The sequence below is a fragment of the Columba livia genome, chromosome 5 (assembly GCF_036013475.1).
Source record: "Columba livia isolate bColLiv1 breed racing homer chromosome 5, bColLiv1.pat.W.v2, whole genome shotgun sequence".
In the NCBI taxonomy this organism is placed as follows: domain Eukaryota; kingdom Metazoa; phylum Chordata; class Aves; order Columbiformes; family Columbidae; genus Columba; species Columba livia.
The window spans coordinates 33,398,966-33,415,138 of record NC_088606.1 but is presented as its reverse complement, the minus strand read 5'-3'; the positions used below and the strand labels follow the sequence as shown (position 1 = coordinate 33,415,138).

General features: G+C 40.3%; 1 protein-coding gene across 12 annotated transcripts in view; it reads left to right on the top strand.

Moving 5' to 3' along the window:
* MEIS2 (Meis homeobox 2) overlaps positions 1–16,173 on the top strand; it is a 173,006-nt gene that overhangs the window by 150,238 nt on the left and 6,595 nt on the right. The gene's annotated exons all lie outside the window — the stretch shown is intronic.

Below are 16,173 nucleotides of genomic sequence, written 5' to 3'. Positions count from 1 at the left end.
TTTTTGGAAAGTCATAGGGCAAGCAGACACTGTTTAAAGCAGTTGTAAGTAAAGGTCTACTTGTTGCTGTGCACACAACAAAAAACAGTGGGGATTAAACAACTCATGAGATGTAGTGGCCACCCTCTCACACAGGTGCAAACTATTTCAGGACTTAGATCTTTGGACAATATTATGAGGAAAGATATTGATTATATAATAGATAATCATAAGCTGTTTAAAGCTACTTTTAGTTTTTCAATAAACATTGCAAAGCTTTATCAGAACCATATTCATATCTTCTGTTCCGAAGTGTAGCTACGTTGCCGTGATCCTCAGGGCAAATTATTGAAATGCTGAAGGATGCATAGTCCATTCAAATAAAATGGAACTCAAGAACTGGGAGGAAAGTATATTTATCATTTTAAAATACTGTGACAAGCTTCACACTAATGACTAAAAAGAGTTAAAATTACCGATGAGATGGAACAAGCCACAGCTGCAGCTACTGCAGAGATTGCTTGGCTAACAAACTATTACAAATAAACAGAACATTGTTTAAAGGAAGTTTGCATTTTAGATAGTATCATTTTATCCAGATGGATTTATAACCTGGTGAACAAAACTGACTGTGAACCCAGAGCAACATTAGTCTCTCAGACATTTTTAAATAATACAAGTCTCACTTTTCTGTACTGCTCAAGGACTCCTCACACATTTATTCCCACTGCCCAAAATCCACATGCATTTCCTGGTGTTGCTCTTTTTCTCACACCTCCAGTGTCTGCCGCTCTTCCTATTTCCACTTCAACAGTATGTCTCTCTTGCTTCTGCCTTCATCTCTTTGCACCTTGACTACTGTAGTCCCCTTTTCTCAGGACTCTAAGTCCCAGTTCTTCATCCTCCCCCTAATGTGTCAAATGCTGATGTTTCCTTATCACACACACATCAAAATCATCTCCTACTTTAGGCACTTCAGCAGCCTTCCACCATCCTTTTCTGGATCAATTTCAAAATTGTCTTTTTTAAAACAATGTCAAAACCTACTTCAGCATAGATGTCTTTATATATATATATATATATTCTTCTCTCTACTCTCTGTCTAATGCTGCCCTCCCCTCAGTTCTGCAATTTCAGTTGAAAAATCCTTCCACTCTACCGTAGCTCTCATCTAAAGAGCCTTTCTGTATCATCAGCTAGCCATATATTTTCTCCTTTGCCTGTACATACCTCTTAATTTCTCTCCATGGAAACTGGTTTGGTACTGAGTTCATGAGGAAGATTAATACTGTATGGCATGCTTAAGCAGTTATTGTAGAACAGCGCTATATTGGAAAACCAGAGCATGATCTAGGTAGCACTTGGGATAAATTTGGCAGAAGGATGAAATGTTTGGGGTTTTTTTTCAGTCCAATGCAAAACATGCCCACAAAATTTTCACTTACCGTTTTTCACCTGTATTTAGTATACCTGAAAATGAAGTGTAGGCATCCATCTTAGCTACACATCTTTGCATCAAGTTCGTCCTAGCAATGAGGTACTTGGAACTGTGAATTTTTGTTTCAAATTAGGATATGGAATTTGTCATTATAAGGTTTTCATATTTGTTGTTTGGAGACCCTAGTTTCTTGGACCAAAGGAAAACTGGTCCTCTAGATAAATTGTATTTTTTTACTATGACCACATTTACCAGGCATCAAAAATTAGGCAGCTAATTGGACCACTCATTTCAGCAGAACTGATTGGTGGTAAAGAGACATATGCAAAATACAGCTGGATTTTTCAACTTGGGCTTCTGTCAAAACCCATTTAGAGTGCTAAATTTTAATTTGGCCACTATATTTGTTTATATTTATTTCACTGACTCACAGAGCTAATGCATTTCCTGACATGTCTCTGTGAACTCAGGTGAGACACCACAGGCTATGCTGTTTTAGGCTAGAATTTGCTAGGATTAAAGCAGATGTGGCATTACTAGGGTCTGCTGAGCCTCATGTGATTTATAAAGATATAAAGTATATCTTTTATGATTACGATGATGCTAAAAATTTTGTGGATGATAATATAGTCACATTGGAAAGACTGAATATAGCAACTGGAGAAGAATCAAGAAAAGGAAATGGAAACTAACTCTCCTTTACTAGTTCATCTGAATGCATGTTTGCATTTGTTGATTTTATTATTCTGTTTTATAAGGATGTAAGTTTACAAGTTTACATGTATAAGGGCACATTGGATTTCTAAAGAAGTTAAATATTACAGGATTTTCACTATCAAATTAAAAATGTATATTGTTCCTAGGAATGTTCACGTCATTGATAATAATTCAAAGTGAAAAATAACTTTCCCTCTTCTAACTACTGATTTATCTTCTTATGTTTTCTTCAGTTTGGACACTGAATTAGAATGAAAACATTATTTTTACTCTGTTTGTAGTTAACTTCTCATCAAATTTATTTGTAAATACTTATGTACACAAGCACAATGCTGAACTACTTCACCTGAAGATGCTGCCTGTGAATTTGAGGCATTTTTTTCTCTTTTCACAGGCTGTTTTTATTTTACATAATGTTTCTGTTGACCTTAAATTTGGTGTTTCTTTCAAAACTTGGTTAAAGATGTTCTAAAACTTGGGTTGAACCTCTTATGAAAGTATTATTATAATACTGGCTTATAAACAGTGTAAGCCACAATAAAAGATCTGTGCAGTCTGTTTTACAAAATATTTCCTCATGAACATATATGTATCTGTTAGATATGTATACCATTTGAGTTGCATATGAGTGCAAACCCTGCAATATTTAGTTTAAGACAGTCACTACCTTTAGCCATCACTGAATTTTCAAGCATTGTCACCTGGCTGCTGCCCAGTCCTGAGATGACTACATTCTTTTGATCCACATATGCTTATTGCCATTGGTGAGCATGCACAAAACTGCTTAGAATTAGATATGAGAAACTTGGGACTGTAACCCTAGCAGCACTGAAAGGTGAGATATTACCCTGCCCATGGTTATTTTACATAAAAAGGATCTCCAGGACAGAGGAGTAGGAACATAAATACATATATAGTGATAAATAGACAGTAACATGTTCCAGAGTGATACACAACTTTCAGCACAAAGTCAGCCTTGCTTCATTGTATCTCCCTAGGGTCCAAATCCAGCCAAAGTTCTTGTCATACGTCAGCCATATCAAACTTTACACGAAAGAGGCAAATGGGATAGAGGGAGTGCTACACTCAATGGCTCATTGGCTAGAAAATTCACTTGTTAAATAGGTTATATGTTTGCAGTTTTCTCTTTGTCTTAATTTAAATCAATGTCTTAACTGTTCCAATGAAATTAGTTTCCCAGTCAGTGCTCCATCTTTTGTTCACTATCATGCCTTTCTTGTTCTCCTGACTGCCATTTCTGTTGTGTATGCAACAACCAGTCAGTAGAATGAAGCTAAATAAGAATAAGGGCTTGACTGTACAGCCTCCTGGTTAGGGCTCCAACTTCAGATGCATGACAATTAAGTGCTGGTTAATTATGACTATAAAATTACTTACTTCAGGTGGAACATCTTCAGAATGAGAACTGAAAGGGCTTTGTTCACTGTACTGAATACCTGGGTGATTCAGATATTCTTTTAGGAAGTGACAGACCTATGTGCAAGTCTTTGTTCCAAATCAAGCAGGATAGGGAGACAAAACTTGATCTCCTTCTTTCCAGATAAATATTCAAATAATTATGGTGTCAGCTATAAAGGAAAGAGATCTTTATCTGTGTTGTTATAAGAAAGAACAGACCTGCCATAAGATGTCTGTCTCGTTAAAACAACCCATAGGAATCTTGACTGGACCTAAGTGTCTTCCTCTGACTCAGAGATAGAGTGTGGTTATGGCAGAAGGTAACTCACTGTTAGGAAACACATATACACCGTGGCAGAAATGAGGATGAGATGGAGTGTTAAAAAGTAGAAATCTACATGCCTAAAGAGTTTAGACAGTTTCAGTGTTAAGTGAGGCCTTTTTTTTTTTCCCCACAAAAAAATGTAGTTAGGTATCTAAGTCCACCTTCTGGTAATTTCTGGAACAGCTAACCAGAGACAGGAATCTCCCTGGGAGCAGATCACCTACAATTTAGGTGCTACTGTCAACATCCCTTTGCTAATATTGCTTTCTAACTCAGAATTTCACTGAACATTAGGATTAGTTTTACAGGGCCTATGACGATTTTGATAATATGACTTGGTAATTTTGAAACCTTTCCTCATACATCTGAGTGCTTTACTAGACCAGGCTGAGTGATCAGCATTGTTGGATATGGCCCTGCAGTTACCAGTTTTGAGGGCTCAAATGCAGGTTTGTACACATATTCTTAGATGCCTTCACCCCTACACAGTGCAGGACCAATTAGTGAAATTCTCTTGAAAATTAAGTCTCAACACCGTACCAGTCAGAACAGTCAGAGTTAATATTGAAATCCATCAGCAACCAGTTATTAAAATTATGTAAGATCACACACAGAGTTTCCAAACTGCTCTCATAAAGAAAGATAAATATTAGATATGTTATAAAGATTGGGTTTCATTTCATAACAGGTATCTCAATTGTATGCAAAATATGGGATAGTGGAACACATTACAGAACAGGCCAGTTTTCATTGAAGAAATATGTGCTCAGTTTCAAGTTTCTTTTTGTGGTATGATTTAATTTTCACATGAGATATTTAAGTGACAGTGATGACACTGAGAGACTTTTCCAGCTACTCATCCTTTAACAGAAGAAAGAAAAATACATTAATAGCCCCCTCTTTAGCTAGAGAAGCCAACAACAACTGAAATGTGTTGCACTTGAGCACAGGCTCCTCCGATATTTTTCTCTGCCCATAAGACACCTGAGTACTGAAATCAGGGGAACTCAGCCATTCAAGTGCTTCAGAAAGTGCAGACCTTCCTGATTTCAGTCCTTAGCTTGTTCAGAAGAATGAAAATTGCAGAGAGAAAAGAAACAGTGTAACATTCACATATATATCCTCAGTCATTGCATATCTGGCCATCTACGAGCCCTGCAAAGCACCGGCAAGCTTTATCGCTCACTTGCCAGCTGTACCTCGCAATTATCTCTGGTGCACCAGCCAGGTAGGCTGGGGAGCAAGAGCTGAGCCCTGGGGGAGATGCAGCCCTGGTCAGAAAGTATGGGAGCCTGGGATAGGGAATGATAGGCTGAGGAAATGGCTCCACCGAAGTTTTTTCGTTTTTCCATTCCATGATTCCAAAACAGTTTGGCTTACAGTAACTAAGACACAAGGATACACTGATATACTAACAACCTCTAAAAAATGTTTTTAGAGCATTTTCCCCTGATAGAGAGAACACAAAATGGGATGAGACAGAGTAAAAGCTTCACCAGCATGACACTGGGAAGATCTCTATAATTACCTCTTCATTTTAGCACACTTAAATAATACAGCTGTCCCACAGTTGCACTGCTAATACCTTCAGTCACTGTGGAGCACGTATTCCATAACATGGCAGGCTGCAGTCTCATGGTCTCTGTGGTGTTGACACATCTTTACCTACCAAGCCATTGGACCCTCTGCTTTGATAAAGACTTGCCAAGGGTATTGGAATAATTAAAAGGGAAAAATGAACATGATTCTGCAGCTACAAAGAGAAAGAGCACAGAATCACAGAATCACATTAACATAGGCGGAATCTCCAGTAACCAGACAGTGTAAAGAGCAGCACACCAGGGATACCAGCGTGTAGGTATGACTTACTGAGAGGTGATTAGGTGTATCTGGGTAAGAGCTATAACATGGGAGAGGGAGGGATATATTTATACATAGTGTGTTATTTATGCCCATTACTTCTAATTGCCTAACTAGTTCTCTTTCTTCTCACGTATACTGCAGTACCCACCAACCAGAGAAAGATGTCTACAGCTAAATATCTGCCAATTATTATGGACTTTTGCTTAATATTCTATTGTTCCACTGACAGCACAGTTTTTAATATATCATTTTATACTATCCTGTACATCATCATTTTTCTGCCTCCCTTAGGGCCCTGGCTGTAATAGTTCTTATTTATTTTCACAAGCTAACATATATGCAAAAGATCTTGTAGTCATGATGTCGCCCCCACCACCCTCACCTCATCTTTGTTTTTGTAATCCTTTTTGTCTGTTTTTAAAGCTACAGCATGAAGAAGTGTGAACACAGCACGTGCATAGACACATACCAGGGTCAAATACACAGCTTGCTGTGTTGTTCCTTCCCCATCCGTAAACACACAGGATACTTCCTCTCCTGCTCATCAGCATTATATTGCAACCTTTTCTTGTGGCCTGTAGATTTGGGGTTTAAGCTGATAAACTTGAAAACAGATCAGAAAGGAAATAAAACTCTGTCACTCTTCCAATAGGTGAGGCAGGAGTTTAACAGCCCTTTTAGTGACTGATCACCCCACAGAATCTGCTCAGCACCTGCTGAGTCTGAAAGAATGGAACAGAGCATTGACTCTGAGCTGGCAGTGCCACGGTCCATTTAGTTGCATCAAATGCTATTTCTTACTAAGTACTTGTTTTGCAAAATGCTTTTTTTGAGGAGAATCTGTAACAATGTAAGCTGGAGGTGGCCATGACTGCATCGTTGTCTCTGGAATGGAACAGGCATCTTTAGGATCAGTAGTTCTCCAACTTTCAGCAGTGTGTTTCTATAAATATATTTTGGCTGTGGTTTTTTTAAAGTGGGCTCTTAGGATCCAGTTTCCCGAGGTCCACTGGTTGACAGGTAAAAAAACACATTATTTTTTTTTTTCTTCAGATTTTAATAACAATGAAAAAATGTAAAAGCTTCATGGTCAAGACAGGACAGTGGGTACAAAAAATTGTTATCTTAAGGCAAAATTTACTGTCAGGGAAAATGGAACATTCCTTCTGAACTCACGAACTGGTAGTGCATGTGCAGGTTGGTTGTAGATGGTTGCTACAATAAGGCTTCTTTCATACAGGTGTGTTTATGCCCCAGGCTTGCTGGCCACAGTCCATTCCATTTACAGAAGCTGAATTAAACAATAACTACCGCATTGCAAAAGGAGAAGGAAAAAAAAAAAGGTGAGCGTCAAAGGAGATGCCTGAGAGCTTTGTTAGGGCCAAGAAAAACCCTGTTGCAGTTGTCAGAGCTTGTTGATGTTGCAGAGAACGGCACTTTTTTTTTTTCTGCTGGATTTTCTGGTTCTGCCTTAGGAAAGAAAGTAAAATAGAACGGAAGAACAAAGTCCTACTCTATAAATCAGCAGCTGCTCCTTGCCAGATCAAAGGAGTGACATTTTTGCTCCTGGACTACTTGTCCACTTTAGGTGCTTGACAGACAGCTAACAGCTGGCCTGTTACATAGTATAGGAGACTTGGGCTACATCTTCTTCAGAATAGATGACAAGCTAATCAGAGATATCCATAGTACGGGACATGTGAGTGCACCTTGATCTCTTCAAACATACCCAGTACATAATTGCTAAACACCCTTATGCATTTTTGGCAAGTTGCTACTTAGGTAGTTTCCACTGAAAAATAAGAAGGAGAATTAATGCCTTAATCTAATTTGATCAGGGAAGTTAAACAAATGTTAAATTTGTTGACAAATCTCCTTTTTGGTTCAATTTAGAATTGGCTAAACAAATTAATGTGAAGCAGTTCGAAAGATGTGTAAAGTGCTTCGGTCAATATCAATGTGATATTATTATAAAACTACACTTAAAAAAAAAAAACATTACCTAAAATGAGGCCACTCAACTCCTATGTAAGAAGCTAGATAAGCTGATTGTGTATTCAAGACTACTGGACCCTTATTAGTTTTGAAAATCTTTTCCTATGAGTTTAAGATGGTAAATTAACACATCTTTAAATGCATGAGTTACTTAAGATTTTATAGGAGATATTTTATCTACCTTTAACATGGATGTCTAAGTGCCAGCAAATCGAAGCGCATGCCAAGTTAGCTAAAATTGTATTTAGCATCTCCACAAGACATATGTATACAAACCTGGAATTTTAATGTCAGTAGTAAAAATTTCAAAGTGATTCAGTTTCGAGGTGATTCCCATCTGCAATAAATCAAGTACAGGATGAGGTTATATACTACACCTTACATCTATTGACTTTGCATTTTATCTGGAAGATATGAATAGCTAAGGAAGTATGTCTGTTTGTCTCCTCCCTTCCTTTCAAGTATCTTTAAAAGGTCGTTTTTACAGGGCATGACAAATAATCATTTATAAATAATCTGATGGCACTTGTGAAAGAGTAACAGCCATGGCCGGCGTGTGTTCTGTGGCACTGAAAGGCGCTCGTTACCCACTGGAAACCCAGGGGGAACAAGGGATGATACTTTTCCACTTCAGCTGGGGTTTCCTGAGGGCTTGTGAGAAACCCTGTGCCCACCCCACGGCTGAGGAGCGGGAGCCCCTCGCCGCCTTCACACCATCAGGCACCCGCACCTGGCTCACAGCAGGTTTCTGCGGTGACCTCGCTGCCTAGGACAGGGCAATCCCCACATGTGCACCAAGTAAAACCGGAGCATGGACACAGTGCTGCTGGGCTCTCTGGGCACAGGGGAGACAGCCATGCCCCAGGCAGCGACACCCTGGGGCCCAGCCCAGCTGCGGTGCTCTGGCCCCACCTCACGGCGTCCCACTGCGCAGCGGAGGCCTCTCCTGGGGCCACCGGGGGCTGAGACTTTAGGTAAGTCCTGTTTTGCAGGAGGGAGCGGCTGCTGGCGTTGCTGGGTGCCAGCCCCAAGTGCAGGCTGGCTTGGGTCTTGGCGCTGGACCCCACGGCCCTCGGCTGGTGGCGAGGCTGATGGACACTGCCGGCCATAGACTGGCAGGGTAGCCATGTGGCCATGGGGCCTCCAGGTTTGTGGGGAGCACCAGGGAGCCCTGCCCATGACTGGGGCCTCCTCAACATCTGTCTTCATTGTAGAGAAAAGGTCTTGCTCACAAACCCCTGACCCGGAGCAAAGGCAGGGTGGCTCCCTGGGGTTGGTCCTGCCATGCAGGTGCTCCCTATGACAGGCACCGCATCCTTCCTTGGCGGAGCCAAACCATTTCCCCATGCTCATAAGAGGTAACCTGGTAACCGAGAGTTACACATTTAACGAGACAGATTTTCTGTGAGGTGAATAAATGCCTGTCTTGCCAATTTTCATTATTTTATCACAAGGCTCAAGTTATTTCATGTTAACTCGAGGTCCCAGCTCCAGGAGGCAATGGTTATGTGAGATACTTTTCAAGTAAGTTTCTAGATTTTGTGGCTGAGAAGAGCACTTTAAAAATGTGACACAATGACTAAAAAACCCACAAAGCAAATAGTGAGAAGAGCACTGTTTAAATTTCTGAGTTTTTAAGGCAGTCTCACAGTTACAGGATGGGCAAATTCATGATTTCCAAAAATTGGCAGCTCTGGAGTGGCATAATGTATTTTTAGGAGCTCCAACATAAACATACAAGATGCAGCAGAGGTCTCTGGGATGGTTAGCGCCTGCCTCGGGCTGCCCCAGGCACCCAGCCCAGCTGCTCTCTCCACCAAACGCGGATGCTGACTTAGGTCTTCTGAATCACACCTTTGACAGAGGTGAGATGTCCAAATTAGCTTCAGAAAGTCAATTTAAACATCCTATAACCCCCTTCTCTAACAAGGCCATCCAAAACTATGTGAAAGTTTTTGTCAGGACATAAACCTGCTTGTCCCTCCCTCTTCCTCTCAAAGCCAATCGTGTAAGTAACTCCATTTCTCAATATTCATGACTTTGGGAAGACTTGTTCAGATGACTCATTTCCAGGTGACTAACTCAGCTTTTTTTAATTTCCTATAAGGAATGCTGCAAATAAGAGTTGGTAACCAGGTGTGGCATAGATTCAATGAAGCATAAACAAGGACTCTCTCAACTATTTTTGTACACACACATACAGAAGGATGCCTAAACCTAATTCTGTCAGGTTAGAATACATATTGGAGGGAGAAGTTAAATAAAATAACTAGATTTTACTTGCTCAGATAAGAGTTTGTGTGATAGACAAAGACTGCTGTAAAGGCATGGGAGTGATAAATGTGTTTCTGCAAATTAGTCTTTTCTAATGCATTCTTTCAGACTGCTCTGATCTGCTCAAGACTTGTGAAATTACTCTTTCAGCCTGGGAAAGAAGTTTTCTAGGTTACTTATGAAAACTTTTTTTGTGCCTTAGATAAAATATTTCATTGGTTATTTTCCCTTCCAAATTAGGGCATTCTTCAGCAACAAGGGATCAATGTAGTATATACTCCTGAGCTAAATACTGGCATTTTCGTAGTCCAAATACTGAAATATCATTTAGGCAAAGACTTGTTTTCCCATCCAAGGTGAAAACATTTAGATTATTTTTTATAATGCATTCTTAGGCTCTTACTCAGCAAGACACTGAAGTAGGTGCTTAAACCCCATTTATTCATCAAGCTCAGCTCCCATTTACGTAGGTTTAATAAAAGCCAAGCTTCTCATCTAGACTTGGCAGGTTTTTGAAAAATCTTGCTGGACTATTCCTCTGGGTACCTACAAATTTTGAAAATCAGGCTTTATATTCAGATGACAGAAGAGTAACAATTCTAACCCTACATTATTGTTGTTACTTTTATTTTTATTATTTCTATGACTAAGCCTGTGACTGTTCATTCAGCATCTCTGTTCTTTTCAAGTAAAAAAGCAGAAGTGTCTTATTGGGCTAGAATGTAACGTGAGTAAAAACTTTCCTTGTCATTAATCCTTTTATAGAACTGTGGATTCATCTCACAAATTTGTTTATTTTTCTGTTTTTCACATAGAGAATTGAGAACCCATTTATGCAATGGCTGGGTTGTTTAATAAATGCATTATTTTAACACCTCATTTTCTGGGATGGATATTTTAAGTGGAAATCCAGACTGAAGACTAATACTGAATAGTGTTGAGTTGTACACGGTGGCTCCACATTGTTCCTCAGTTTCTCAGAAGGAGCAAGCTACTCTGCTACGGGGGACTGGTTCAGTTTTACACCAGTTCATCTCACTAGATACTAGATACTAGACATAAAAACAAGTGGCTGGAGTTAAATACCACTCTCTGCTTGAGCTCATATTAGACCCCATGTTGGGGATGAATTGTAGTTTCCCAAGCTTTCATGCACTTCATTCTCCTGAAAAAAAAAGGACTTTTGGGACTTTGTGTACTTAAAGTGAATTTTCCATGGTAGCCACAAAGCTGGAGATGTTTCTAATTCTGATTATCAATCAGTGCAGCCACTAACAGTTCATTTCAAGAACTAATCTTACACAGATGCAGTTAAGGATTGATCACAGTATCTTGAAATACATGTACAGTGTGTTTAAAAAAGACAGTGGAAACAGCAAAAAAAATGGTTTTGAATGTGCCAGATTTGAACAAGCAGACTGAGGGATGTATATTTGCTGTTTATTCTCTTTTGCATTTTGCATAAATATGTCTCTGCAGTTTTATCTGAACATTATTTGTTATAAAAATAAAATGTAATATGTAAATGTGAGTTTAACGTCATTTGATATGACTTGAGATAAAATATAATAAATATATTAAGATTAATTACAGGACTTCCTATAAAATTCAGAATACATGTTTATTTTGGACAAAGAAAACCAAGGCTCTATTTGAAGAGGTGCAATTGAATGCATATATTTAGATTATATTGTCATGCTAATTAGCAGTGCTAGGAACCAATTAGGACTACGGCTACTAAATCACCAGGCTACACTGCATATTCACTAGTATACCTTTACTGCTCTACTGGGTTTTGCTGGAAGCAGACAAAAATGAAGTGACTTCTTTTGAAAGTCCATATTGTGGTACATTTGGGGCCAAATTTTGTTCGTTGTGCTTTCATAAATTGTCCCACGAAAGTTACTGTGTGAAAGTAACTGTGCACTACTTGTGTGAGAAAGACAGACTCTGGCTGTAGGAAATATATGTAGCTGCTTTAGGTAGCAATTAAAGAAAAATACAAGATGCAAAACCCCTTCTTTCAATTCAAATGGCTATTGTTTGAATAAGTGAGGTCAGTAATCTGTCATTTGCGAAATGCAGGAAGTGAGATTTTCATTAAATGTACTATGTCAATGACATGTATTTCTCAACATTACACACCTCATTTATCACTCTGGAACGAGGAGCAAGCACCGTATGAGTGTAGAGTTTGGGAAGGTATCGCCTCACAGCCCTGGAGGCTTGTGACCCCTCTTTATCTGCACAGCAGGTAAGGCACAAACAGTGGCAACGTGAGCTCTCCCTGCCGTCCCCTGCCAGCGCGCCTGGCTGCCGAGCTGGGGAACAAAGGAAAGATAGCATATGGATAGCAGATTGTAGGAGCGCTGAGAGAGGACTGAGGAAATCTATGTTGGGTGTGTGGCTCTGCCAAAGATCTCTTGTATGACTTTGGCCTTGTCACTTAATCTCCTTCTGTCTCTATTCCCCTTCACGAACAGGGAGAAGGCGTCTCTCCTCTCCCCCAGGCTTTGCTGGGAAATCTGTTCAGACCCTGAGTTCTCTTGGACGGTGTGCTTGTGCAGCGTGGGGTGGAGTGAGACTGAGCCTCATGGGGTCCTCTAACTGCTGCTATCATCCAAATAATAGGAATTACTGTTAACAGAAGAGTAACAAAAAAAGCCATGTCTTCTTGATAGATTTTACTCATCTTTTCAGGCCATTCAATCTTTGGCCTCTGGGTGAAGGGCTGTGAATTCTGCTTTTATAGGGTTCCAAATAATGCTGGAAGTAGTGGCATTAGTGTTCTCTTTTCTTCCACCTGTCTCTTAATGCCTTTTGAAGATATTTGTGCCAAAATAACATCACAGTGTTTCTGCAACACACGAACTGAAGTGCTGTGCAGAAGGTTGTATTTTGCTTTACTTTGGCCCTAGAGATGGCTCCCCGAGGGATTAAAAAAAACCCATACAACAACAGCAACAAAAAAACAACAAACAACTCAAAAACTGAGAAGGCTAGGGCAGAGCCTATGGTTTCTACATCTCTGTTATGGACTGTGCATATTTATGGGACAGTATAAAGAATAAATAGTAATCCACAAATACTGCATTCTGTGCCCTTGTGCTGATGCATTATGTGACTTAGCTACTGCTAAATGAAGCTAGGATCTGATTTATAGCTTCACATGAACTGTATGTTTGTTTTGCACCTGTGAGTTTGCAAATATAAATAATTTCATCTGTAATTTTTCAGACATACCCATTGGTGGGTATAACTGATGCCATTTATGGACAGGATTTTTCAGAGGAAATGGAATTTCAAAATAATCTCAGTGCCTAAAGACTCTCTGCTCCTATATCTTTATAAGTGTATGACAGTGTTTTCCTGGTATTTCTTCCTAGTATTTCTCTTCAGACAAGTGTTGCTGGTCTAGGGGGCATCATTTGCACCTGCAGTTATGCACAAGTGCAAAAGAAAAATGGAGAAATAATGAAATAAGAAATCAAACCCAAGCACTATTTTTTGCAAGTTTTACTGGACAAACGCTTTCACTTTTATCACTTATTTTTTGTAGGTATACAAAGATTCCAGGACTCACTATTAGGGTTTTAACTTCCATTTCCAAAACAACTGGTGAATTGCCTCTACAGTGAAAGGCTGGCTTTATTCACATCAGCAGAATAAAATAAAGCCAAGCTTTTTTGGGAGTGAACGGCTGAGCAAGACTGGGTTTTCAACGCCCGTCCCAAAAGGCTTACTCTGTGGTGCCTATCCAGGGTATCCCAATCTGTGTGCTCATGGAGGTAAAGCAGTCGTCACCTGAAACCCTTCAGGACTTAGAATTTCCTTAATGCTCTGCCTTGTTGTGCGAGCCCATTGAAAGAACACTTCAGAGGGCACCCATTTCTTGCTAATGTAAACTTTCTGAGGAGTATCCAAAGATATGACCTCTGGGTGAACCTTTAACCTTCCCCTTAATTATTTGTTTGAAGACAGTGTCGAGTTCTCCTGCTGAGAGCCAAGGCCCATAATGCTTCGCAGCCCTGTGCACCGAGCTGTGTGTGCAGGGAAGTGGAGAAGGACATAAATAAGGGGACCACCAGATGTAAATAATAAAAGTGGTTGGGGTTAAAAAAAAAAAAAAAATAAATAAAAAAAAGCAAAAAAGAAGAAAAAAAAAAAAAGCTATTTGGTTTCCCTGAGGAGTGGCCTGATTGAAGAAAAGGGGTTAGTAAGATGGAAAGTGTGTGTGTGGGGGGGGGTGTTTCTGTTGTCTGTGATTTTTTACAGGCCTAAATAAGCATTCATTCCATTCTTTTAAAACCTTGCCATCTGTATACACCATTAGAAGCTCATAGGAGAAGAGAAAACAGTCTTATCAGGCTTTCCTGTTAATCTCTATTGGCCTTAACTTTAGCTGATAAAAGGCGTGCTGGACGGAGAAGGTTCAGGTCAGGCTCCATTTGGTCAGTGTGGTAAGTTACTGGAAAGTATCTCAGCAAATTAAGTCCTATCGGAGACCTTTGTCTTTGAGGATGGAAACACACCTCGAAATCACAGCGCTGGGGTAGGAGATACCTTCACTGTGCTGCAGTCAGAAGGGAATAAACAAGTACAAGTGCCTGAGTTTTTATTTTAATACCTGAAGTCATGACTAATTCTGAGCCAGGATGACATTTCTGACAACTGAATTATACTTTTCCCAAAGAATAAAGAATGTCTTTTGGATGTAAACAGAGAGATGCAAAAGAGCCCTTTAGTGTTACTTGTAGCATTTATGCATCTGTCTAATGAAATTTCCACGACTGTGATTACGGAAGATGCAATCGAAGGTGTGCCACTGTCTTTTATTATCTGCAGAGGAATTTAACCGGCGGGCGGGAGGGAGGGAAATGCGACAAAAGGCCTTGTGGAGCTGATGCTATATAAAGGCTCACAATTTGCTAAATGAGCAGATGAACTTAGTTTTCAGTTAACTGACTGAAAGACTTCGCTAGGCGCTGGATTGGGCCCAATGGCAATTATTGGAGGCTGTTTTGGATGATGGGCATGTTAGTATTTCTGAAGAGGATTAAACACTAGTATTCGACTTCATTAGCACTCCTTAAGGGTCACCAGCCCAAAGCCTGAGCTGTGAAATAGCACACAAAACCTGCGCGAAGGCTCCGAAGTGTTCTCAAACACAAAGAGGGGGGACAAAAACAAGCGTGGCTCATGAGGGATAGAAAATAGCCCTGTTTTGAAAGAAATGCTGTGAACAGACAAGTTTGAAAATTATTTTAGAGAAATTAATTTGGCTTAGCTTGCGACGATGTGGATTGCTGTGCATTAAACTCATAAGAAATATGCAAGCACTTATTTTTGGATTACCATCAAAATTAAATCCAGGCTCTGCAGCCAACTAACTGCCTTTACCATCTCTCAAAAGCCTCAGCAACCGCCCGGGATTGAAGGGGGAAAAAAAACCCATAAAGGTTATTTTGGGCCTAATACTAACCACATGTACCTGTGACTGGGGGTTTCTACCGAGTTGAAAGGTGGCCGAGGCCGGGGGCGGTGGGGGGGCCGGGGTGTCCCCGGGCGCGGGGCGCAGAGGCCGCCCCCGGCTGGCACTGACCTCCGTGCGACCCCCGCCGTCCCAGGCGCCAGCGGCCCCAGTTGCAGAAGGGCTGAAGCCTTTCTGGGCCGGCACTTATTGCTGCTGCGCTGGTGATAAAACTTCAGACAGCCTAATTGATGGCTTTGCTGACCTAACGATACCTTGTGAAAGCACGGAGTGGCGAAGCCTGGTCCTCATTTATGGCCAGCTGCAAGGGTAGCTGGATCCCTGCAACGGAGAGGGGGGGAAAAGTCTCCCAGCCTGTGAACTTTAACCAGGTTCTGAGCCACTCGAAGAAGTTAAAGAAACAATTGTCTTTTAACACAAGTTTTTGGTCGCCTTTACTTGTTCAAAGCCTTCTGGCAAACCGAGCTTTAAGCTGGCTAGTAAGATAAGCGTGTTACCAGTTACAGTTTCTGAGCACTTAGAGGAAAATCCTTTAAAATGAAATTATACTTTGTTAAAAAAAAGCGAAGCAAAATGCATCGCCACACCACACTAAAATCCTGTCAGTTTTAAAGCAGAGGTGTTCTCAAAAAACAGAAGCAAGCTGATGAAAGGACTTCTATTCTTTGTATT